The 23,965-nt window shown below is 41.6% G+C and overlaps 1 protein-coding gene across 4 annotated transcripts in view; it reads left to right on the forward strand.

Moving 5' to 3' along the window:
- LOC103359772 (zinc finger protein 516) overlaps nt 1-23,965 on the forward strand; it is a 48,276-nt gene that overhangs the window by 888 nt on the left and 23,423 nt on the right. For 2 of the 4 annotated variants that reach the window (XM_008285288.1, XM_008285291.1), the window contains exon 1: nt 1,459-1,713. The exons of 1 other annotated variant lie outside the window; for it this stretch is intronic. The gene's annotated coding sequence lies outside the window, so the exon portion shown is untranslated. Of the gene's footprint in view, nt 1-1,458; nt 1,714-6,594; nt 9,724-23,965 lie in introns of those variants that run through there. One more of the 4 variants, XM_008285290.1, reaches the window with a different exon arrangement.

Below are 23,965 nucleotides of genomic sequence, written 5' to 3' on the forward strand. Positions count from 1 at the left end.
GCTTTGCTGAAGCTCTCTCACAATCTGCATGCGGTGTATGTGTTTGGTGGGGGGGAGGCGGAAACATGTGGCGAGGGAGGAGGAGGAGGGAGGGGGGGCTCGATCGGGTGTTTTGTGTGTGATGGGGGGTCTTTGCTTGTAACTTTTTTTTTTTTTTCCCTTAAGTGATGATGCACCTACAGGATGTGAGCCTGCTGTTGTGGTATAGGGACACAATGGTGAGCTGGGGGAGCTCCATGCGCCAGGCAATCCAAATTAATGACCATTTTTTGTTTCTCTTTAACCCCATTATCTGACTTGTACGTACAGGTGACTCCACCAAACACGAGGGTGTGTGCTCAAATAAGTTTACAAACCCGATCTCACGCAGCGTTACCAGTAGTGCCAACGTTTTTACGCACGAAACCAATTGCGCACGGGGCTGCTGTCGAGCTGGGAGACAATTGTTCAGCGTCGCCTTTACTGTGGACACTTTATAATTAAACATAGACACACACACACGGACTCGCCAGCAGATCCTCCTTCAGATAAGACGCGATGGAGACATAAAATGAGACAAAGACACAGTGGAATGTGTGTCCTCTGCGTGGGGGACTGAGGTCTTAGTGACAAGGGACAAACTTTTTCGGCTTCTCCTTTTTTTTTTTCGCCCTTCGATCTTGTCCTCGGTGTTTCACGTACACACACATACACACAGTGCTTCTGTCCATTCACGGTGCGTTCAGGCGCACCCAGAACCTCCGCATTTCCCATGCTAGAAATCAGAAATAGCGTAGGGTGAATTCTTTTTTAAAAGGGGAAGGACTGTCGGACTTTACTGGGGGATGTTGGGTGATCACATGCGTTTTATGAAGAAACCGTACATGCAGGCACTTCCTTTACGACTTATGGGAAATGGAGAGCTCATATAAGTCCCTATCAGTGTTAAAATATTAATGGAACAACAACAAAAACTTTTTTGTAGCCTAAATAAACATTAACATAGATGTTCAGATGGAAGCTTACAAAGCATATTAACAACTTTAACTTTAGAGGTTAGACTGAAATCAAAAGTTATGACTATTATAACACAAGGGAAAAGAGCAGGTCCTCACATTTGAGAGAAACGAGCAAGAAAAAAATAATTTAGTGACAATATATCACACCACCAAACAATTCCTTATCATAACTTAAAATAGGCTGTGAGTCATATGCCCCCATGTTGGATCACAAATATGGTACAGATTTGGCTGTATGTAGATTGGGTAGAAATTTTAAAATAAATAAATGGGAAAAAAAACATCGATGGCACAAGACATATCCTTGAATGCTTCATTGAGGAAAAAAAAAAAAAAGGAAAAAAAAAGTTTAGTATAGAATCCTAAACGTTTGCCAGTTTATCTCCGACATTTCCGACAACACGTGAAGGCAGCACCAGTGAAACGACAAGAGACGAGAGAGAGAGAGACTCAGAAACAGCGAAGAGAGAGAGAGAGGAACCTGTACTGTTCTACAACACAAGGAGACAGGAATTCGCCCGAGATAATAATAATTCCACGCGATTTCAGCAAAGTTGATCCGCGGGTTGCTGCTGTCAGTCGCTGCACTGGAACATTCAGTGTGTCTCTGCTGGATCTGGACTCTTTACAATTTGCTTTTGGGGGAGAGCTGCACCGGTTTTCTTTCTTTTTCTTTTTTTTAAACGAGTGTTTCAGCTCGGCAGTGTTTTAACCGGTAAGGAAGTGACTGTATATAATTATTATTGTTTGTTATGTTGAGGGTGTGTTCCATCGTAGGGGAGGAGGAGGAGGAGGTGGTGGAGGAGGAGGAGGTGGTGGAGGGGGGGCTGGCTGCTGTTGCTGCTGCTGCTGCTGCTGCTTCTATACTGCAATCTTTTTTACTTTTAACCTAGTCATTTCCTTAAAGAGTATAAGGGGCCGGTGAAGAAACAGGCAGCAAAGAAAAAACAAAAAAAAAAGTGCATGTGCTACAGTGGAGATAAGGGTCATTTTGAGGAATGTTTGACAGATAACAGAGTGGAACCTTGCACAAAAAAAGGAGCCACAGTTAAAATCCTATTTAGGAAGGGTGGTGCACAAATAATAGGCAAAAAATGAAGTTCCTAAAGGGGTTTTATAGCGATATTTAAAGGCGATAAAACAAGTGTTGTAAACTTACTAAGCAGCAGCAGTGAAAATTATAGGCAGAGGTGATAAAATATCCATAAAGGTAAGGTCACTATAAAAGCTATTAAAGTGAAAATATTATAGGTGTATTACAGGAATATTGTCATAGAGATCCTCCTTCAGGGGCTGGCTGGAGTAGTTATCAGAGGAGATAGTTATGTAAAAGCATAGTTTGCAGTAGAGGGAGAGGAGGGAGGGGGAGAGGAGGGAGAGGAGGGAGGAGGATGGGGAGGGGGGGCAGTGAGGGAGTGTGTGCGTGTGCACGAGCGTCCGTGTGCCAAAACACACTCACCTTCATTTTGTTTGTAGTTTGAGTAATACAAATGATAAGGACAAGGGGAGGAGGGGAAAAAAAACTAGGCATTGTCTTATCTGGTGTTGTTGGAATTTTGCCTACCAAAAAGTAGCCTAAATAGATAGAGGTGGCTTTGTGTTGGTGGAGTTTGCACACAAAACACTGTGATGTTCACTTGTGTGTATTGCTGGAGTGCTCTTACAGCGGCTTCTATACATCTCTGTGGTAGAACGTGGTGAGTTGGATTTGGTGTTCCTTCAATAGTCCAGTAATTATCTGTTACAAATTGACGGTCTGCATGGGATCCTCAGCTGTGAGTTTACTCTACTTGATCGCTTTTTCTTTTTTTTCTCTCTCTCTCTTTTTTTTTCTCCTCCCTCCTCACTCCTCTGAGATTGGCTTTTCGTGGTGCACTGTTTTCCTCTGTAGTTGTCGAAAGATACAGCATTTTCTTCTGTCTAAGGTCACACACACACAGACACACATACAGAAAGAGAAAGAAATAGAGAGCAGAGGGAGGGAGGGAGGGAGGGAGGGAGGAAGAGAGAGAGAGGGTTGTTTTGCAGACAGGATTACATTGTCTCCCCCATGTCAGATTTCAGACATTATGTTAAACATTTCTTCTTTAGCCTGCAGCTCTCACTCTGTGGTTAAACCGGTGAATACAACACCCGACTTCACCACACAACAACAACAACAAATAATCCAACTTCCCCAAATTAACTGTTAGATAATAAACAGCCCCTAAGAGCGCCACCTGTTCACCAACTCACAGAACAGTCCCAGGAATAGACTCGAAGGTAAACACATGTAGTCAATAATCTTTAGGGGAAGGGGGGGGGGGGAGTAAATAACTGCTTTTCTGGATTGATTTGTGCCTAGACTTTAGATCAGCTGTGTTTTTTGTTTTGTTCTTTTGTTTTTTACCTGTCTGTCCAAGAGGTAGGAAAGCCACAAACAGGATTAAGTACCTGAAGATTTCGGTGTTGGCTGTATTTTCTCAGAGGGTTATGTCATACAAGTAAATATACAGTGAGGTCACTTGTTGAGCTTTGTAAAGGGAGGCAAAGGAGGAACATGACCTATGTTTAAATGTGACTTAGCGGTTGACTAATACAAACGTGATGCACGTTCCAAAAATGACCGAAAGATGAGGTTTTTACAGAGCCCGTCACAGATGCCTCGCATTCACAAACAGATCCCTCGAGAGCTCACACATGACTCGAGTGAAGCTTTTTTTTGTGTGTGTGTTTGATTGCCTCCCGTCATTGTGTGTCTTTTCATACTCTGAATAAATGCCGCATACATTTGGCTTTTGTCAATGGGACTGTTTGTCTTTTGTACGCAGCTTGTGTGCTTTACTTTTCCATCCCCTCACTTATCATGATCAAACTTTCAACTCCACCACCACCACTCTTTTTTTTTCTATCTCTTCCAAAGTCTTGACTTCTTTTTTTTGTTTGCTTTTTTGCAAAGTTCACCCACCCCCTCACCCCCCCTTTTTTCCTGTATCTGTAGGAGTAAAATTAGCAATTTCATTTTTTTTGTCTTGTCCCCTCAGAATGTGGAAGTGTTTTATTGGTGTGGCGAGAAACAATGAGGACAAGGCAGGGCTTTGTGGTGGCAGAAATGCATTTTTAACCCATGTGAATGAATGGCGCCTCACATTCCACAGCAGCAGGCCCTTTACTGAATGGCAGCACTAACTCGGCTGTTTTCATTACTCATTACTGCCTTGTGCCTTTTCACCATGGACATAGTCATTTACCTTCACCAATTGAGAGGGGGGCTTTAACACTATAAAGGCTCTGTCAGAGTAGATTTTTAAAGGTAATGTCACTGAATTGGATGTGCGGCTAACCTTAGGTTTTTCTTTTTGTTAAGTAATTGATACATTGCAGCTTCTGCTGACTTTAGCCTTACTCAGCAGTTAACATTAAAGCTGCTATGCTCAGAAAATTGCATTACCAAAAGATGAAATGACAATGTGTAATGTAAAAGCTTTGCTCATAGTGATGAACCCTCAGAGAAATATTTCCCAACCTTGCAGCTCATCCTGTGCTCTACAGAGATTTAGAGTGAATTTTAGCCTATTGTTTTGGTCTTCTGGCCCACAGTCTTTCTATACTCCTTTTAATCCCAGTGCTCGTTGTGTTATTTTCCAGCAAAGATTCTTTAGCATCCATAGAAGAGCATATAATGGCTAAATATTCCCCTCATGAATTGACTGAGAGCAAAACTGAACTCAAAGTTTAGCAAAGGTTTGACTCGTGTTTGTAAGGTGGCCAGAAACAAATCTGAATGATTACTAATGTGTGGAAAAGCAAACTCTGGTGTCTTCTTCATTTCGGGCAGTTTTTAAAACAACTTTTGTGTTTCTCACCAGGTGCCTTGCTTGGTTCTCTTGTGGAAAATGGCTGTGGCTTAAATGTGTGTATCTTCTAGCTGAGACCTTTAGAAAGATGGAAAAACAGTTTATTCCCTTGTTATACTGACAAGCATTAGCATGGACTGAGTTCTCTGTGGGTGGTATCCAACACCTTGCTGAATTCACAGAGAGAGGTTCCAGAGCTGGCTAATTGGCTTGTACATATGCATACTTAAGTCGTAAATTGAATCTATTCAGTCCTCTTTTTTTGACTGTAATTACTACCCTGCTTTGGCTGCACTTCCTCATGTCTGTCCCAACTGCTCGTGTTAATGTTGTGTGGCTTTGAACTGTAATGGATCTTTAAAAAAAAAAAAAAAAAAGTAAAGACATCAAGTCACAAGACAGATATGTTTTCCTACCAAGCCAGTTGTACTGAAGTCATACACGCTCTGTTATTTCTGTTCTTTCTCTCCACTCTTCCTTGTTATGCTTTAGATTGCATCAATCCTTTCTACATGAAAGCAAATATGCATCTGCCTTCACAGGCTTAAATAACTTTCTGTGGCATATTGAGGTTGGATTATGGCGAGAGGCAGCAAACAACAAGTGCAAATCCTATTTTAACAGCTGTTTCTTTTTATTATTACAAAACAAAAATGAAAATGGAAAAAAAATGGAAGAAGCGAACCTCTCTTTGCTGGTGGTCCAGTTAGCCACATCATTTCAATACAGGGTCCGGTGTCTATTCTGCGGTGATGGCATTGATTCCCTGCCACATGGTGGGGGTTTCCACTCTGAAAGGGCAATCTCTCTGTGTTAGCCTAGAAACACCAAGCTCCTGGATTAAATTATAAATGAGGCCTCCATGGGAAACGTATTGCTTACTGCCTAGGATAATCAGAGGGAATTTACATTTGCTGTCATCCTACACATTTCCAGCGGATGTTTAAGTTTGCTGCTTATTCTTCGATGCAGATTTTCTCAAAAGTTGGGTAACAGGTGGGCAGCTAATCCTTTTTTATTTGGGTCACACCTTGCACCCTCCACACCCATATGGATCAATATAGCCTTGACAAGCCCAGTGGCACTTTCCAGGTACTAAACCATGACGCTGGCGGCCGCCTAAATTAGACCCAAAGAAATTGATGTAGTAATCAGAGGATTAAGATAGGACAGGGGTTAAGGGTTAGAGTTGGTGGGGGGTAGGGGAGGAGCTGAGGGGGGGGATTTAGGCACAGGGCCATTTTAGCCTTAACCCATTGTAACAAGGTGGAGAGAGAGAGAGAGAGAGGAACATGGTAATGGCCTCACAGAGAGTTCCCATCATTTTTTTTATTTAAATCAGTGGCTATATGGTATGACTCAGAAACAGCTATCTTCAAACTTTGTCATTATGACAATAATTCATTTTTACCTCCGAATTTCATTGTTTCAGTGGTGGAAAACCCCTTCGAAACAGCAAACCACAATGGGACACAAGAACTCTCTACTGAAAGCCACAACAAGCTTGTTTAACAAAAAAAAAAAAGAAAGAAAAAAAAGCCATTTGTTTACTCATACTTCCCTTATCAGTGTAAAACAAAGACATTGTACAGGCCCTGGTATTACCCAAAGTAACTAAAACTAAATGTGGGAGTAAATCCAACCCACACCTATTAGCTGTAGCTGGATTTTATGTTTTTTCTTTCCAATACGTGCTTTAAAAGTAACATTATAATACTGTCATTTATACACATCCACTCAGAGCTTAATTCAAAATATCGGTGGCAACGTTTATTAAAGTTGGAGATTATGAAACACTGCAAATATCATCTGCATTCATTCAAGTATTGCACACTGAATGCTAGAATACTTTTACAATAATTGATACAGACTGATAGGAAACATTTCCAGTCATTCTAAGATTACGCACAGCGATTGGCACGTTGCCTAAATATCTCAGTGATTAATGTGAGCAGTTAAACAACAACCTATTCTTTTCAATGGAATTTTAGTTTCCTGACTCCGAATGCGTGTAGCAAAATAACATTTAAACTTTCCAACTAATACATCTTTTTATCATAGCCCTACTAAAGTATCAGCCCCTTCCAAATGCTTAAATAATAGGAAGGCAGTGTGTAATCTATTTTGTGCTTCCTTGCTCATCTTTATCTGACACATGTAGGTGTGTATCTGCAGGATTTGCAGTTTGAACACTCTGCAAATAACCCCACTGACAGACCACTGCTCCCACCATTGCTGTTAGCAGTTGTACTAATAAATCGTAATTTTAACCAGCTAGGCTTGGAACCACGCTTAAATCAGAGGTGGGCCACAGTGAGTGGCTGATCTGATAATCAGGGCTGGATATCGAGCCCATTTATCAGTGCCACCCTGTATTAGCTGAGGACACTCAGAGCAGCCCGGGCCTGCAGTGATGCAAGCAGCTTTGGAGCGTCTTTGTCAGTGCATAGATTTCATCAGTTGAATTGAGTAGGATGTGTTGGAGTTTTGTGGAAAAGTGACTCTCACTTCAGCCCAAACGGAAGCCCATTTACTACATTACAAGCTGCATTATCCATCACCGTCACTCATGTTGATTTTCCGTCTTACACATTATTGATGATCCAATGAAATAACAACCACGAGCATGCAGCACTGGAGCTGCATGTGCTGGATTCATTAGCAGTGCTTATCAGGTTTGAGCTGACATTGTGATCATAGTTAATAGATTTCTGCTTGCGTCTATGAACCGACGCTTGGCATTGTTGCTGTGATTGCTGCGGGATTAAAGAAGAGAAATAAGCTTAGCTGGGAGAAATAGCCCAGAGAACCACGTGGCTATGATCAGGGATTGAGAGAGAGAGAGAGAGAGAGAGGCAGAGAAGAGCTGCAGCGGGAAGGACCAGCACTCTTTGTACAGCCCAGATGTCACTGTAGTAGACTACCATTATTGATCCATTGCCTCATACACACACATCCTGCCTGCACACCACACACACACATGCACTCATACTTTAATTAGATGGCATTACAATGGGAATTTAAGAAAGGATTCTGCCAATTCGCGTGCATCAACACCTTTTATTGTAGATTTATCCTCTACCTTTTAAAAATGAATCTCCCGTGTGTCTAACAACCATGAATTGAAAACGTCATATGGATTCGTTTAGGTACTATCATACCTAATCATTTGTAAAAACCAGCTTTTCTCGCCTGTGCATTCTTTCCAACTCGTTTATCTAGTCTAGATTGGATGGCCTTTCTTCATATTTGGTAGCCCAACATGACACACACACTTGGCATGTAGGTGTCTGTGTGTTTTGCAGGGTTTGGTAGGGAGGGGATATGGCACCCAAACTTAATCCAAACTCACAGCAGCCCAGAGGGCATTAAGGGTGGGTGGGGGTTGGGTGAACTGTTTCCTAAGCTGAGAGGCTCATTTTTTAGCATTTGGCATTCTGTTCCAGTTAATAAACACATTCTAAATAGGAATACAAATGTCCCCATTTAGTTTTTTTACATGAGAAAATAGGTTTAGATTCTTTTTCATTTCTTTTTTTTTTCCTTTTTTTTTTTCTTCCTGGGAAAATCCAGCTTCTTGCATGACATTGAGCAGCTGTTTGGGAGTTAAAATAAAAGAAGTAGGTGATGCCCATTGTCACAGAACAGACAAAGAACAGGAATGTCACTCATAGGAACCTAATAAACAGCTTTGATTATAAAATGATTTCTGGGAAGTAGGGAGCAGAAGTTCAGCAGCAATTAACATTAAGAACTTCAGCTGGAAACTGAAAACAAGAGAAGCAAAAAAGGAAGTTATGGACTACCACCTTAAAAATATAGTTGCAAATATTTCCAGCCTTTCATTCTTACTTTAGTTTCACTTTGATGCAACTGCCACATACTCCACCCCTTTACACAAACACACACCCTCGCACAGTGTTGTCTAATCTCCCTCAAGGCACTCCCGTCGTTACTCCATTTGGATATGAAAACAACTCTCAACTACAACAAACTTATATGCCCGTTCTTCTCCACTTGACTGAACCCATCTCAGCAACCCCATATCCACTACATTGTAATCATCTATTAGTTCCAAAAAGTTTTGTTTTTTTTCCCCTTTTTTTGAACAGAATCAGAGCGAATGGAAGGGAGTGGATGTAGTTTGTTCAGGACTGAGGGCCAGTGATGTTGCATGTCTGACTAACTTAGGGAAACAAGCTGGAAATGTCTGCAGGCTACTGCAGCTAATCATTCAGCCCACAGAGGAACTGATCGTTAGCCGCTGATGTCAGCCTAACCTTGCCACGATGTGTTTCAGCGAGCAGTGTGTATGTGTGTGTGTGTGATACGGGGCTTCATATGGATGGACTTTACCCGGTCAAAAAATGTTTGCTTGTCATTATAGAGGAGAAATGCATGATTTGTTTCCTCAAATTATGGGAACATACCTTATAAATACCACTACTAGGATAACAAATTCATATTCCCAAAGTATGTCATTGCATTGCTTTTTAAATGAGCAACAATGTTATTGACTTGTTATGTCCTTTTTGCTGTAGGAAAAGAAAAAATCCCTCTGTGGTAGGTCAGATCCACTCATATGGAAATATAGAGGGCAGTCTGACTTCTCCTTTTTCCACAGAAACTGTTGGCTGTCTCAGAATGAATCAAAAGAATGAATAATAGGAGGAAGTGAGCAGATTTGTGCACCGTAAAAGCTTTAATTATACCAAGACCTCTGTGAATTAGAGAAAAATTTAAGCCTTCGTGTAGATCCACCACTGTCAGAGTTTTACTCCTTACATTTTCTTCTACTTTGAGTGAATGGAATGAAGAGGCATTGAGGAAGTTGGAGCAGGAGGTGCTGTGCCAGGGTCAAGCAGGCTTTAGGGTCACTGAGGACACAGGTGAAGAGGAGGAGGAGGGTCGCCCAGGGGCTAATGAGCTCACCCGAAATCCGCATGTGCATCAGAGATACAGTTCAACTCTATGCGTGCGAGATGAATGCAATTTGGATGCAGGAGCCGGTTGCAGGCCATGTGCATCCATCACCTATTCTGGAGGATTGTTTTCAGCAAGGAAAATACAAGACCACAAAACAAGCAAAGCCCTTTTCTTTTTCCGCTCTCCCTTTATTTCATGTATCCGCAGACAGAAATAGCATAAATTCTCAAGTGTTGTTGTGACTGGAAGTGCTATGGATTACATTATGACCCTTGTAGTTGCCCCTAGCTCCTCACCTAAATATCTTCATATTTCACAAAATGGATGTGTTACATAATATTAAAGGGAAAGTGCACTGATTTTACACATCAAAGTATATGCACAGGAGTTGGGGCTCATGGGAAAAAAAAGTTATATAAAGCCTTTAGTGTCTTCTCAGGGAGTTGCATGAAGTCTGATAAATGTCCTCAAGTGATGCCACTTGAGTCAGCATCAGTTGGGACTGAACACTGCAAGTTTGACAATAAAAAATAATTTAAAAAAAAGAAACGAGGTGTGAAGTTAGAAAGACGAGAGCTTACAGGATCTCTGAAGCCTGCTCGCCGTCTCCACTTAAGGCTAGCAGCTCAAGGCTACACGAGCATCGCACACCTGAACCTCGGTCGGAATTGTTGCCAGTAAAGCTAGAGCGCAGGTAATGCGAAGACCAGAATTTGACAAGAAGGGAGGCTGTGTGGAAAAAAAAGAAAGACATTATCTCTGGCGGTGCTGCCGCATTGATTTTGATTCTTACTTTTAAACCAAAAGAGGGAAAAAAACATCTATTTAATGTATGGCAGTCTAAACCTGGAGGGATTGTCAAGTTATATCCAGTGCAAGAGGAGAGCGGAGACACCAGATTTTTTTATTTTATTTTATTTATTTATTTATTTTTTTTACCTCATCTGGATTTGTGCTCCCACATTGTGTTTTCCTGGGCTGCTGTCTGCTGCTTACCTCAGTTCCCAGCTGCCTCTCTGTCCGTCTGTTGCTCGGGGGCCTTGCAGTCAACTACACAGGGAAGAAGAGACCAAAGATAGGGAGCTTTTTAGCACCCCACCCCCCCACCACCCTCCCACCACCACAACACACACACACACACAACCGTACCACCCCAACATCCACCACCACTAGCAGCAGCAGCACTCTTGATGTTTTGTAAAGAATCCCCCAGCACACTAACACCCTCCCTTTAGCTATACACCCCCTGGCCTCAGTGCCCTGCTCCTACATTGTATCCAGATGTGAGGAGGATAGTTGAGGGGAGGAAGGTAGGGGCCCCTGGTACTGCACCCCCCCTTCTCTCCTCCCCGTTCCACCCCCAGCCCCATACCAGCTAAACACATCTCTAAACCCGAGCGTTTCCACTGTTATGAACTCCCTGCAAGAAACAAACAAGCGGCACTTGCAGAGTAAATACCCCACTCCGATCTCAATATTCCATCATGTTATATATTTTACAAACAGCAACAAGCATCCATCATCACAGCGACTGTGTTTTTCCTCTCAAACTGAAACCAAAGAGATGAAAATCTGTTGCTCTTGAGTGCGACTGGCTGTGATCATCTAATCCTGGGCTTGCAGAACTCTATTTAAAGAGCGTAGCCGCTAATCTCATCAGATTATACCTGACCAACTCCACAAAATCACCCAATTAATAGTCTTAAGGATGGTCACAAAAGCCTGTCTTCCCTATAAAAAAAAAACAAAAAACCAATAAATCACATAGAAAGATCTGACCCATTTATGCAGTCCTAATCTCATCAAACAGAGAGGCAGGCAGGATCTGCGGTCAGGGCTACGCATCTAGAATAAGTGCTGACTTTGGGAAATACAGCATATCTGCATTTTTATGCAAGTTACTTTGCACTCAGTCATATTGAGACCATTTTAGTCAGAGATGTAAATTACAACCCTGAACTGCAGATGCTATGCCCGTACCATCTCTAAGGTTGGGGCTGGCTGCAGTACGAATTCTGATACGACTCCTTTTAAATGCATATTGATTTTCACAACTAGGTTTGAGTCCCAGAAGCAGCTGGTACGCTTAGATTTAAGTACCTGGGCAGCAGGCTCCGCAGGCATCGTTGTGCCAGATAGATCTGAGGTGGAGGTTTGTGTGATATACTTGTATGTATTAGGTTTTTTAAGGCCTGGTACTGGCAGGTCTTTAATTCAAGCGGCTATTATATATATATAATTTTTTTTTTGCCAAATTGCAGTGTTTTTAAAACCACCAATTTTCATATTCCAAATAAACAGTGTGGAAAAGCCCCCAAAAAAGCATTTATACCGTGTAACAGTTAAAACAACTGCTAGACATGTGGAACGTGTCAGAGTACTGCATCAGTCACTTCAGTGCATGACGTATTCATTAAGTGTACAATAAATATGTAACCAATTAGGTCGCATGATATAAACAATACCAGATCCTCTGTCTGATCTGCAGTAAATTGCCATTATCATCATGTTGTAACATCAGTCTCTAGAGTATACAGTAGAAGACAAGTGCAGCTTATTATTGCTGCTGTTCATACAGTGTTTACAGTGGTGCGTATGATCCCTCCACAACATGGTCTGTAATCTCAAACCATATTTATTGTCATAACAAATATTGATTACTGTTATCATTTCTTTCTTTGTAAGCTTAAGTCTAGTGTTTTCCTCAGTTTAAACCCAAAACACAGTTTGATTCGCCGATCTTGGATTCATACATATGCATACGAGTTTACCGGCAGACTTTTGACTCTGCCTCCTTGTCTCGCTGGAACTGAGTCGTCTCCATTTTTAGTAACCCATCCTGCAGTCTTTGCTCACTACAGTGTGTTGTGTAAAGCTATCCACTGGTGCGATGTGGAGAGAATGACTGTACATAATCCTCAAGCCTCTGTCGCTCATTTCATGTGTAACAGGCCTGTTATTTTTTTTTAGCGGTGGCTGATGCAGGTAACTCCCGTTGGAAGCGTCTGATCCCTCCAGGGAGGGCTGCGCAAACATGACTGCTTGATGCAACATTTGCCTTCTCCTATAGTACCCTCAGTGGCTCCTCTGAACTACCAGCTTAACATTAAGAGGAGTGCAGAGTCGAGTTACTACAATTAATAAACTTGAACCAAATTATCTTATATTTCCAAGTCTTTGGTGTCTTCTTCAGGCGTTCATTATTTAGAATCTTATTATTGTCCAACTAAAAAGTACATTGGCAACTACATTACTTCTGCTACTATAAGTTGTCCTGATTTGTTCAAATAAAAATATAACTCTAACCACTTTAACCACTCCACTTCCTGTTAAGAATGTGTTTTTATATAGGATACAGCTGTTGTTGTGTCATGTATACAATCAAATTCACCACCATGTCTCCTTCCAATTATTATGTCTGAAGGCTGAGGACTGAGACAAGGCCAAGCTGGCACACAGCAAACATGTTATTGCTGTGCATGTTATTTCAAGGACAATGTATGTATGGCATCCCGAGCTGAATGATGAACTGTTTCTTTAGCAAATATGTGGTGATAAACAAAATGTCCAGTACTTTAGCGCCATGAACACACTGCTAGAATGAAAAGAAGATGAGAACGCATTTAGTTCAGAGCCACAAATGTCAGCTTCATTCTACCTGATAAAAGAATGTTAATAGCTTGTAAACAAGCAAACAAAACAAAACAAATGCAGTGCACTGAACTGATTTAGCACTTTGGCCAGCTTATACATGCTCCCTTTCCAACTTTGTAAATCTATGAAAAGGCCATAAATTATGCTATTATATCACAGTATGAAAGAAAATACTCCGGTTCACCCATTTGCAAGGTGCTAAACGAATTAAATGCATGACCTTTTCTATTTCCTACTGACTTAATGCCTTTTTATATTACTTTTACAGTGCAAAAACATGCATGGTAGGTTCATTGGTGAATACGAACTAGCTGCAGGTGTCGTTATGCACTGTTGTCTGTAACTGCCACCTTCGGCGACCCTCTACAGGATGATGCTGGTATCGCTAATGAATGGATAGAAAATGCATATTAGAACAATTGAAAGTTATTTATTTACTCTGTGTAACTGTTAAACTTAGAAAAAGCCTGAAAAGCTAGTGTCTCCATATGTCTGACTGTGGCCTAACATGAACACTTTCAAATGACAGTTTCCATCATTTAGCATACAAACTTGGACACACAGTGCTCACTTAACTTTAATTTGTTACCATTAAATTCTCACTGGCATTATGTAACCTATTACCATTATAGGTGCTGCCTGCTTCCAGATGTCGATCTGGTAAACCCACTACTGTCTAAACAAAGCAACTGGTGCAGATCATGTTGTGGTGGTGAGCTTTATTGCAAACAGGCGGGTTGTGGAATGCCACTTGTTTACCGACAGAATGCTGCGATCTGGTTTTCTTAAGCCCACCTGCATCAGAAGGGAAGATGAACTGAAAAGAGAGGCTGATTTAGATACATGTGGAGGGTTTTCTCAGTCACAAAGCTTTTCAATCATGTGTTTTGAATATTATTCACCTCTCCATCCAAGTAATTTTTTTCCTATTTTGAACTTTATACATGTGCCATATGTAGGTGTTGTTTATCTCTGTTTTTTTTGTCATCGCAGCTCAGGAGACAGATGTTTTCCACCATTATACACAGTGGTGGAACTGGGGTGGTATTTTTCACAGTTTGTGCACATAGATTGGAACTGCTAACTTCTGGGAGTTTAAAGATATCTTGGATTTTTTTAAGAAAGTTAGAAAACATTCATGAAACCGAAGAAAAAGTAATACAGATCTTCTTGAGAGCCTGTAGTTTCTCTCACAAATAAGCATACATACAGGAAAGCTGACAAACACACATACATGCACACTGTATATCTATCCACATTTGCACTGTACAGTGTAGCTTGACGTGATGCTTGGGTGTTACGCTGTAACTGCACTAGTAGGATTGTTGGAACAATATTGAGAGAGTGATTCCTAGTTAATGTCCTGATATGTGGTTGTACTACACAGAATATATTTCATAACAAGCTGTGAAGTCCTTCCCTCAACAATATTGAACAAACACCACGCAGAGCTCATAAACAGAAACATTTACTTTTCATACTGATCCTCTCATCACACAGTTGTGATCAATGGTCCTAATTTTATAAAAAGTCACAGCACTCCTGTAAGATAGACATTTTCTGCAGCGCATTCCTCTCTGTTTCTTGCTCTCCGTCTAACTCTCTCTCCCACATCTCCCTCTCTCTCCCTCTCAGTCAGCTCTTATTATCCCAATCCATCTCCTGCCGTGACTTTACATCACTATTTACCACTTATCTTCCCTCTGCTGCCCTCCCTCTCATTATTTGCTCTGCCTTTTCTACTCTCCTTGACATGCATCTCTCTCCCTCTCTCTTCTGATGCTGCCTTGTTTTCCTCGGTATTGGTTTAAGGTTTTTCCACTGGGCGGGTTAACAAGCCGGCATGATTTCATCAATGTGAATCAGTCAGCCTGATAAGACGTGACCCAGATGGGATCTCCGGCTCTTTTTATACAGCCATCCATCACGACCACCTAGCCACATAAGCTCTCTCTCACGGTAATGCCTGTCAGCCTGCGTATGAAAGAAATGTGTCATACAGCTTCGGTGCACTCTCTAGAAAAACTCTTTGTCCCATATAAAAGACAACGTTTGTTATTCTCATCTAGCAGCTCCAGTTCCTGTGTGGTGCTTCTTCTTTTTTTTATTATTATTATTTTTGGCTATGAAATTCTGGGCAGATGTTGCAGCACACATATACACACACACACACACACACACACACACACACACACACACACACACAAATGAAAACACTTCTAGAATATTCCTTTTGGGACTTGTGATGGTCAATAATGAGTTTGTGCTAACCTTAGTGAACTTTGTGGTATTTTGTATTTCCAGTGGTATCACTTTCATGTTCCCACTACTATAATCCCACTGGGACTGAAAGTATGTTTGTAGGACGTAACAGTGATTTCCAGTGACAGTGAGACTCACTGTTATTTGTGAATGTTAAAAATGTTTTTGTTGAACTATATTTGTCTTCTTGCCAAGAACTAGACAAGCAGATTGATGCCACGCTCATATCTGTACTGTAGACATTAAGCTAATATCAGCAACTTAGCTTAGCATAGAGGCTAAGCTAATAAGGAAAGCAGTTGTCCTGGCTTGGTCCAAAGGCAAAAATATTTACTTAGCGGGGGCGCCGCTATAGCTCACCTGGTTGAGCTGGCGTCCCACGTACAGGGGCTATAGTCCCCGATGCGGAGGTCATAAGTTTGAATCCCGCTCATGGCCCCTTTCCGCAGGTCCGTCCCCCATTCTTCTCCCCCACTTTCCTGTCTCTCTCTCTACTGCTCTATCAAATAAAGACAAAAAAACGCCCCAAAAATAACTTTAAAAAACAAAACATTTACTTAGCAAACCCTTCAACTGTCACTGATTAGCTAGTTATTTCTTGTTTATTTCCAGTACAAAATTCAGTGGGTATATTTTTAGTGGGTAAACTTTAGCAATGCCTTTAGGGCTGATTGAGTTTTATTTATTTTTGGACAGACAAACACTAGCTTCTTATTTCCAGTCTATATGCTAAACTAAGCTAACAGGCTACTAGCATGAGCTTCATATTTATAGTGCAGATATGGTAGTGATGTAAATCCTGTCATGTAGCCTTTGACAAGAGTATGAATAAACTTATTTTCCAAATGACAAACCAGGTTTTCTATAGAAATCTAACAGAAATTGTATTTATGTGGTAGAGCCTAATGAACGGACTTTACACCCAACTCCCCTTCTTCTTGGTTAAATTGCTCTCAAAGTATTTATTGCAGTGAGTTGTAGCACATATGAAATGGAACCACACGACTTGACCTTTCCAACAATGCAAGTTGTGTGTCACTGTGACTAAGTGTCAGTCTGAAAGTCATGTTTTTCTTTGTTTGAAATGACTTCAAATTTAGTCATAGTTAGCACCTGCGTACAACTCTTCATCTGTCACCAAAACCACCTACGTACGTTTAAATTAATCAAGAACTTGTCATTGCATGGATGTGTTCATATCTAGATTTTAGGGCTAATATTAATAATCTGGTAGTGTTTTCATATCAAATGATAGAGGACATACTCTGAACAAAACAATATACAGCATCTATGGCAAGCCTTCATAATGAATTAGAGAAGCGCTTAAAAGCAAAGCTGGTGAACTTGTCCTGAAAGCAGCCCAGGACTTGTAGATTTCAGGTGTTTTCATGCAAATTTGACCACTCAGTCATTTGAATTTACGCATACTAAATGTCCAATTTTCCAGCTGTATGTTATGTTATAATGGTCATATTTATTAGAGTGTGCTCAGAACACAATAGTTCTTTTTCAATCCACAGTTAATCAGTTAACACGCCGTTAGACTAAAACTACTGTTAAGCCTAACTGTGTGTTCCACTGTATAAGTCACCTGCTAGTTATTGTTCAAAGCAAATTTTAATGAAAATTGAAAAAAAATAACTGAAGTTCTATTATTCCATCTTGGAGGGCTCTAAGCATGAGTTAAACAAAAAAAAGGGGGATCTTCTACAGAAGTGATCCAAGGCCCGTTGTCGAGTTTGTCCCACATAACAAACTTTTATTTCACATAGCAACATGCATTAAAAATGACCAGTGTGTCACAAACAATGTAGGCCATCATCAGGGTGATTATTAGCAGTAAGCTGCACATCTGTGTTGTGTTACAGGAATGAGTTGAATGGAAAGTTAAATCTGTATTATTGCACAAGCCCAAAGGTCAAAAAATAAGGAAATAGTGTCTTTTCATTTAAAAAAAAGAAGTTTTGTCTGTTGTAATCTATTTTTTTCCCCATATTCTAATGTATTATGTATTGATAAATGAATGTAATTTTCCATTGTGATTAGGTTCCTGACTTCCACCTCATTGCTCATAGTACCACCATGATTTTGCCTGAATCAACAGTCGTGCAGTATACCAGTGGGGATTTTGTCCAGTAACCCAACCATGACCTTCTTATGTTTTATTGTAGTTGTATCTCATATACTGTCAAAATTATTTATACTGCAAAGCTGACCTGGTGGTGCCCAAAAAGAAATTTGTTGTGAATCTATACTTTTTGTTTTCTGTGACATTCACACATATGCACACACAAAGGGGGCTCAGTATTCAATTCGTACTGTTCACAATAACAAGAAAAAAAAAAATCCAAGGGATGAAATTGGATTTTCCCCACAGGTTACTTTGTATGGAGTTATGTTTCTTTATAATCTGTTTGTGTGATGTGTGTGTATGTGTGTGTGTTTGTACATTAGATCAGTGTGTGAACACCTCGCAACAACAACTGCCTGTTTGAGCCCACACACTCTTTCTGTAGTAGAGCCATCAGGAGATTTCAGTGGAAACCCTCCCATCCTGCTTGCCAGTGTGTGTTTTGTGTATGTGTGTGCGCGCAGGCGGTAAGAAAGACTCAAAAGCAGATCTGTTGCCCTGCTATGTTCTCATATCTGCTCTTGACAAATCTTGCAGGATGTGTTCTTCAGATTTTTGCCTCTAGGTAGAGGCAGGTTTGAAAACAAGACACACAAGAAGTAACAAAAACAAGCAACAAAGTAAATGATTGGGCAAAGAATATTTTAACAGAGACACTGTATTCATCCACAGGAGGGAAAAAAAAACTGTAAGAAAGTCAATGCAACACCTTAGTGTGGACTTTTGCTCCTGAAAGCTTGCATTGATGCCCTCTTCAGTTATTAAGGAATGAAATGATGCTTTTTTTTTGGTTCTCCAGTGGATTATTGACCTGATAGCAGCATGGTAATATATTTTGAATACTGCATTGAATAGCTTGTATTTGAGATAATGCTCAAGCGGAATCACTCTGAAGCCAAATTTCGACTTTCGAAATGCGGTGAAGGTGATTGTGGGATCAGCGTTCCTGAAGTGACTGACAAATCAGTTTCTTGTAAACTGATGCCCTTTAATAAGCCGCAAAAGTGCAGATTCTGTTTTTTCTTCACATAGCCACCAGCTGGTACAGTAAGCATGAGATGCATGGTTCTCACATCAGTCTCACTGTGTGAAATGGCAAGTATCTGCGGTAGATTTTATCAGCTGTAGCTTATTAATGTTAATTTTGTGAGTCAGCCAGATTACAAGTGGGAACTCTCGGCTGTTGTCCTGACAATGTTGCGTCTCAGTGCTGCCATCGGGGCTACTCACACCAGCCCGAAGATGCACATTTATGCGCGACAATATGACTAATTTGAAATGTATACTCTCTCGTGGACGAGTGACGTGTACATACGTGTGTGTGTGTGTAAACTCACTAACCGCAAGGCCCTATTGCCTCAGCAAGCGGCAAAATAAAATGGTTATATCAGACAGTGTGACAGTGTGAAAGACTGGTGGCCAACTTTGAGGTCGCCGGTCTAATTACACTTCAGAGAGACTGATTTAGGTTCAGCTGCAGAGGTTGTTCAGGCCTGCAGAGAGATGAAGGAGAGCACAGAGGAAGAGGAGGAAGAAGGCAGCGAGAGTTGTGAGAAGAGTAGACAGTTGGGGAGTGGGGTGAACAGAGATGGAGGAGTTTCAATTTAGATTTAAATCGATTACCTCTGCTATTCCACCAACAAGTTGCTGTTGTGCTCTTTGTACCTCTGCTCCTGGTCGGCTCACACTGCCTCAGTGTGTCTTCAGTGGTATTATGGGAAAGTGTAGAAGGGAACTAGTTTTGCTGTCATTTGCATGGATCTGATTTATTTATTTTAAAAAGCACCATCTTATCTTTGAACAAACACGGCTGTAACTTTCTAATCTGTGTAGAACAGTTATGCTCAAGTGTTTTTAAATGTCTGCCCTTGTAAGGAAAATGAAAAAAAAAAAAAAGATCTTGTTACATAAGCACATTTTGATCATCCTTACATCCACTCCAATAGTTTAGGATTAAGATTTGGATTTAGGGTTGCCGTTAGATTACGGTTGTGGTTGGGGTTAAAGTTTGGTTCAGGATTGAACGATTTAAAGCAGCAATCCTGCACAAGAAGAGTTTATGCAATAAACATATCTACTGTTGGTGAACTCGGGGGTCAATTAGATCTGAGAAACGAGGAGTTCAGTCTGTGTTGCGCAGTGACAGCAGATCGCAGTGTGTGCGTAGAGTGTGAGGAATGCTGCTGTGGCTCAGGAGAGGGGTGGTGGTGGAGGGGGGGCGCCGTGAGCAGGAGCACCCAGGGGTTAACGAGCGGTGTGAGAAAAACAGGCAGCGTTTGAGGAGGAGGCGAGGGGGAGGGAGGGAAGCACACACACTCACACATAGACACACACATGCACAAACACACATGAATCCCACAGGAAGCTGAGGATGGTTGGACCCATGGGAGCAGGCAGCGCTCGTCAGTGCTAAATTATAGCAGCAGGTATCACTCAGTGTTGGTCAGTTTAGTGCTATAATTTAAAACCAACAATGGAAAACATATACAATTTTCTCAAATTTGTTAGAAACACGTAAAGATATGGTTTAGTTCTGGAAAGTGGTGACAGGTTTTCTTAACTTATCCCGGCTCAATTTGACTGAAAAGAAAGCTGTCAAGCGAAATAAACCATCAGAGTAAGTCACATGTTGCAGCAGCCACATGGCATATCTGACGTGTGTAATCTAAGCATATTGACAACTAATTGCTTAGCTTTTTCCATCTAGTCTACGTCATTTACTTCAGTGTGTTTTGTTGGTGTGTGTGGGTCACTCTGCGGGGCTCAGAAACCCTGCGTCCTTCCTACCCGTCCAGTAATCCCACTAGCATGGGCGGGTCACCAAAATGTAACATGACAGTATTGACCCAAACACCTGCCACTTCCTACACACACATAAACAGGGACCCAGTGGACTCTTTTCTATCCAAAAAACCCTTCTCACGCAAATGGAGCAGGCAGGCAGGATCCCTTCTCAGCCTATTTATCAGAAGTGTGGGGGGGCAGTTTGAGGAGGGACAGACAGCGCGGACCCCCTCTATTGTTCTGGCTGGGTTTAAGGGATGGGGGGCAGGGATGGAACCAGGGATAGGATGGGAATTGGAGACCCCAACAATGCCGAAAAGCCCCCCACTGCTCTTCCTGCTTATGAGAATGACCTGCTCTGACAGAGCAGGGACTAAAGGAAAAAATATAATATAACTCAGCCCAAGCTGGACCTAAATTGGCCATAGATCTGGTTCTGGATTAGACCGAAATGGGAATCAGTTTAGAGTCAAACTAGACAGGAGGTGAATCAGTCAAACCAGAATCACATTACCAAAACCTCAGTCAAATTATGCCAAATTTCCTTACGGGTGGGATATTTTCATTGTGCTGTTTAGGAAAACACACAGCACCAGATCCTGGCAATGTATCTGCTGGGTGTTTGTGAACCAGTGTGCCAAGCAACAATCAAAATAAGTCACACCTGAGCCAAGCTTTAGCCAGAATTGTCAAAACACAGTTGCTGATACTGAAACCAGAGCATCTGGAAAGACCTTTATCAGGGAGCATCCAGTACAACACTGAATGAAAACGGACTTAAACACACACCTGCACCACATCTATCTACATGTAGTCTCTGAAGGATTATCCTTTCTAGCTTGTGCACACACAAATGCATATGTGGCCAGATGTGGTTATGTGCAAGTATGTGAGAAATGGATCAGGGATGAGCTGGGATGAGCATTGTTTTACTGAAATACACATTTCTGTAGCAGTCCCTACAGTTATATACCTATATGGAGGAAGTAAGTTGTATAAGTGTGTTTTCCACTCACTGCTGCCGACAGGATTTTTGATATATGGGATGTAAGGGAATCAACAGTACTTAACAGCACCTGGCGCAGAACCTTGTCTGTCAACCATAAAGTTTGCAGAAAGATTTTTTGCCCCCCCCCCTCCCCCCTATTTTGTTTCATTTTACAGCTGACACATTTGTCACCTTCTAAACGCCTCACATCTCCAGCATATATGTTTCTTTCTCTTTCTTTTTTTTTGCGAACAGCCTGTAGGTGTGTGAGTGGTGTGTATCCAGCTGTGCTTTACTTCTCTCTCTCTGTTCATCGTGAAGCGTACAGCAGACCTCTTTGTCTGCCGGTTTAGAGCAGGGTGGGAGGTGAAGAGCAGTTTGTTCATAATGGATTATTGATTGGTCTGAGAATACACTGGCTCTACACTGTGTGTGTGTTTGTGTGTGTGTGTGTTTAAGACTCCATACCGTCCCCTCTGTCCCACTCTAAGCACTGAATGTCTCCACTTTATGAGCAACTGTACTGAGGACAGCAAGGTTTTTTTGTAAAGTGCTCTCTGTATGGTATGCTCCATGAAGCAATGTATGTGTGTGTGTGTGTGTGTGTGTGTGTGTGTGTGTGTGTGTGTGTGTGTGAGCTTCCCTCTGTATGGGCTGTTAAGCTTTCAATGCTGCCTGTATGAAACAGTGTTAAAAGCCCACAGTGTGCGTATATAGACTTTCAAAAGATGTGTGTGGACATTAAAAGCCCCCTCTGTTTTGCTTCTTGATCCCTCAGTTCTCCTGCATGTATGCGTGCGTGTGTTCATTTTAACAGAAGGTCCACTCTTTATTTTTTTTTTCCCCGCTGTGTATTTTTTTCCTTAACCTCAGCTGCTCGCCTCTGTGCTGCCGTGTGGGAGGGAAACAGATCCCATCACGGCTGAAGGATGTCCCACACGAGAACGACCTACAGTCATTACCAGTGATAAGGTGACAGTGTGAGTGAGTCAGTGCATTATGAAAGCCAATCTCCGCACCCTTGGGTGCAGGAGATTTGTGTCATGGCTGTGTCTGAGATGATTGCCATGATGAAGGTGCTTCCTGGCTGGATGACAGTGTTTTCTATCACAGTGGAAGCAAAACAGCGAGGCCTTTTATCGTTGGTGAATCTTCGCCGAACTAAAGCTGCTCTCTTTGGTCCTGTTTTGTGAGCAGATGTGAATACCCTTCTGCATCGTATTGCACCAAATTTCATGTGCAAGCAGATTAGGTGGTCTCTAGAGGGGGCTGTTGAGAATGCTGTTGAGCTGACACAGTTTGTATACTTCTTGATAATTTTTGTGCTTGTTATGGTGTCACAGTAGCGCTGCATTTTTCTGTATTAGGGTCACTTTTTAAGAAGCACTACTGTGTGAAAACAAATGCAAAACAGAAATCTGACATCTATAAACAGGTCCTCAGCTGGCCCGCATGCAGTTTGACACTGTTTTCAAGATTCACTCCAGATGTGGATGTCAGGAGTGTTAGAAACAGAAATAGCCAGGCCGCTCTGTAAAAGAGTGGATGGGAAAATAAGAGTGTGTTTCTTCCTCTTGCCGATCCCCAGCTGCCATGGTTCAGTGTTCAGAAAGCAGAACAGCAGAGGTTGAGCATGTTAGGAAGGAGGGGCGGAAAAAAGAACAGTTTGTTTTTGTTTCACACAGCAGTCATTATCAGCTGAGTGTAGGCCTCCATTGGCTCCCGGTGACTCATGGCAGAGCATCTTGAGTGTCCATTAATGGCATGTCTGATACCGGAGAGGCCATGTTCCCAATTAGGGTTAGGTCGTAGTATTAAAGAGAGATCATTTTCCTGCAAGAGATAAAAGACAAGTGTTAAATGTTTCAATCAGAATGCAGCACTTAAACACACTTAACGAAGAAAATAAAACACCAATTTCAGCTCAAGTTTCAGCTGCACATTGTCGCTGTCTCTGTCTTGTTAGCTCTTCTTCTCTCTGTGCGTGTGTGTGTGTGTGTGTGTAAGGTTAATTAGCTGGAGGATGTCAATGACAGTCAAGGTTTACAAAGTGGACTGGTCTTGGTAGCTCCGGGAAAGACACTGTATCCACTTATTGTGTTATGTTGCTCTTTAATAGAGCTTTGAAGCCTCCTGTCTTTTTTGATGACTTCGATGATTGGTAATCTTCTCCGTCTCTCCTGGACAGTTTCTCTCTCCTTAAGCCGATTTATCTTTTTTTTTTTTTTTTTTCCTTCCCTTTAGCTTTAATGGTGAGGAGCCTGCATTGTTTCCCTTCTGGTGCTTAATCTCATTACATTTCAATTTGCACATGTGACTGTCTGGTGGATGACAGGCTTACTGTTGAATAGTCTCAACCCCTCCCAGCCCTCCTGACCCCCAGTCA

The sequence above is a fragment of the Stegastes partitus genome, unplaced genomic scaffold (genome assembly GCF_000690725.1).
Source record: "Stegastes partitus isolate 25-593 unplaced genomic scaffold, Stegastes_partitus-1.0.2 Scaffold394, whole genome shotgun sequence".
In the NCBI taxonomy this organism is placed as follows: domain Eukaryota; kingdom Metazoa; phylum Chordata; class Actinopteri; family Pomacentridae; genus Stegastes; species Stegastes partitus.